This window comes from Malus domestica, chromosome 01 (genome assembly GCF_042453785.1).
Source record: "Malus domestica chromosome 01, GDT2T_hap1".
NCBI lineage: Eukaryota > Viridiplantae > Streptophyta > Magnoliopsida > Rosales > Rosaceae > Malus > Malus domestica.
In genome coordinates, this window is record NC_091661.1 from 6995378 (window position 1) to 6998263 (window position 2886).

The 2886-nt window shown below is 39.2% G+C and overlaps 1 long non-coding RNA gene across 1 annotated transcript; it reads left to right on the plus strand.

Moving 5' to 3' along the window:
* Positions 1 to 1446: 1446 nt before the first annotated feature.
* Positions 1447 to 2604, plus strand: LOC139195816 (uncharacterized). The gene is made up of 3 exons (XR_011580850.1): positions 1447 to 1704; positions 1797 to 1906; positions 2466 to 2604. It is a non-coding gene; the product is annotated as an uncharacterized lncRNA (long non-coding RNA).
* The last annotated feature ends 282 nt before the right edge of the window (positions 2605 to 2886 follow it).

Consider the following 2886-nt stretch of genomic DNA (forward strand, 5'->3'; position numbering starts at 1 on the left):
TAAATATATCTATATATATTTATGTCCAGAACCATTCCAACCTATTTGACAGTTTGAGCATAACAGTACATAAAAGCCATGATCATTCCAATAGATTCACACTTTTTTTTCTTTTTTTTTTAATTAGGAAAATCATAAACATATATCATTTTCAACTCTTGCAAAGGTCTGTTATTAAACCATAAAACATAGAACAAAGTAAACAACAACGAACTATTCATCATCAGTCTAAATAAAGCTGCTTCTGCTGTGCTTTGAAAAAAAAGTTGCTTCTGCTGTACTGTGAGAATAAGTGATTGTGAAATAAAGCAGCAGAGTGTTTGGTAAACTTTTTTGTAAAAGTGCTTTTGAAAAAAAAAGCAGTATGATAATGTTTGGTAAACTTTTATGTAAAACAGCTGTGACTATATGAAATGATAAAAAAATGTATAATACTAGATGTGCTATTAATTTAATTTTCTTAACAAATATAGGTTAATTTTCTTTACAATTTTTAATCCACTATTGCCATTTTTTAATCCACTTTTGCCATTTTTTTCCTTTCCATTATCCTCTGGTCTTCTTTTTCAATGATATAATTGCAAGCACTCCATCCAAATCCTCTCTCTCTCTGAAAAGTTTAATCACCTTCTATTCTTTTTTTTGTGAAAGAAAATCCATATCAAAATTCTTCATTTTCACCACCACCGGGGTGCCCCGGTTCCGATCGACCGAAACTGGCTCAATGCAGCACAGTGGGTTCATCTTTAACCCCAATCAGACCATCCAATCAGACAAAAAGCGAATTCGATCGTTGAAATTCGAATCCCTTCCAACGCCGATCAAACGGCTCCGATTTAAACAAATGCAGGACCCGATCTGAAGCCAAAGCGAACCTTAAAGACTCGGAGCTTCTGGTTCTAGAGAGAGAAAGAAGAGAGAGAGACAAAGACTCATGAAGAGCTTTGCGCAGCAAGAAGGAGAAATGGAGGAGGGTATTTCTGAGATTGTGAAAGTTTCATTAAATTCTACTGTTCACCCGTCTCTTGAAAAAAAAAAAAAAAAAGCTGGTTTTGAGAAGCTGCATTTTGCTGCTTCAACTTTTTGCCACTTAACAGTGATTTTGTATGACGACCCATCCCTAATTTTCCTATGTAATTTCTCCCCGAGTATGTGTTTTGACGACTATGCCTTATTGGCAAGTGACGTGGACTTATTCTTATCGCTTTCCATTTTATTTCTCGTTATCGCATTTAAATTGTACACGCTAGTACGAGTAGACGTAGATTTTAAAGTGTAAAAATATCTACTTCGGATAGATTTCGATTTCCTTTTACTGTAGGAAATATAGAAATATATCCCTTGGATTCCTTTTAAACTCATCCCGTGCACTCTCTGCATCACTCCACTTTCAGCCATCCTATCCCATCTTTTCCTTATATTTTGTCCCCCTCTATCAAAAAAAGCAAAGCAAATTTCAAAAACCTCACTCTCTCTCTCTTCTCCCTCTCCCACGCCACATTCTTCTTCTTCTTCCTCTGCAACTCCATGAGCAAGCTCCAAAGCTTGTAGATCGAACAAACAAACTACATCATCATGCTCATCTCAGTCCCATGATCACGACCATACCCCTGGTTCGCGTGTTGACCGAGTTTAGAACGTCCAACTCGGAAGGTCCGACTCGGCGAGTTCGATACTACGGTTTTCAAGCCATGCATGGCTAAGGTAAGCCTTAAGAAACCCTTAGAACCTTCATTTCACTTCTATGGGTTGTTATTGATCCTTTGTTTGTGTTTTGAACGTGTGGTTTTACCCAGAAACTCGAGAAGAAGGAGAACCCGAAGTTTTTCGTACAAGAACCGTGGCCATTTAGTCATTTTCAAACCATTTTTCTGGTCAACCTCGACCACAAATGGACTTATTCTAGGTACAAACTTGTTCTCTACATTCCTAACTTCAAAATGGCTTTTGAATCACTGAGTTTGGTTAAGTAACGAGTTAGAAATCAACTCTGGAAGTTGGGAAGAAAATTTTAGTTTTCTGGAAAATTTCAGCCGTGGTCGTTTGGCCACTTTCAGACCAAATTTCTGAACAACACGGACTATATTTGAACTTTCTCTAAATTGGGATCGGTAGATCAACTTCCTAGCTTTAATTTTGCTTTTTTAGAAGTGAATTTGATTGAGAATCGAGCTCGTTATGGGCTCTGGAATTCGACCCAAAAATCTGCAAAACTGCAGATTTTCGCGAAGAAGGCAAGTACAGTGTACTCGCGGGGGGGCGTGGGCGCGCGTGGACCGCCACTTTAGGCGGCGCGTGGGGGCGCGTCCGGCATCCGGCCGGCGCGTGGTTAGTACGTACGTGTTTGTGTCGTCAAGTAGATTGATTTCATATATTTATACCCTAGGTTTGAGCAAACTATGGGCGTTTTATTTAGGTTTCCGTTATGTGCTTTAATTAATGTTATGTAGTTATTTCACATATAGGGAAAACTTATTCCGAGGATTTTCGAGGCCAAGCTAGGCTCGGGGGCTACGACCCAGCGACGTAATTGTGAGTGGGCAGTTACTTTATACCTATATATATATTTATAGTTTCCATAAATGCATATTATGTCATTTTTACGCCTACATTGCCTAGTATCATTATTGTAATATAAATTGTGATAAATGCTGCTATATGGTTGTGATATTACTGTCATGGCATGCATACGTGCTTGTGTACATGCTCATCTTGCTGCACCAGGTGTTAGTACTCGCCCCAGGGCCAAGGCCAGTCCTTCACGTGTATGTTTACATCCACACCGTTCGCTCACCTAGGATCCAAGTTTAGGTGCCAGTCTTGTCGGGTAGATTGCATTAGGCGATCCGACTTGTATGTGATGTGCTTTTGTACCAGTTTCACGTG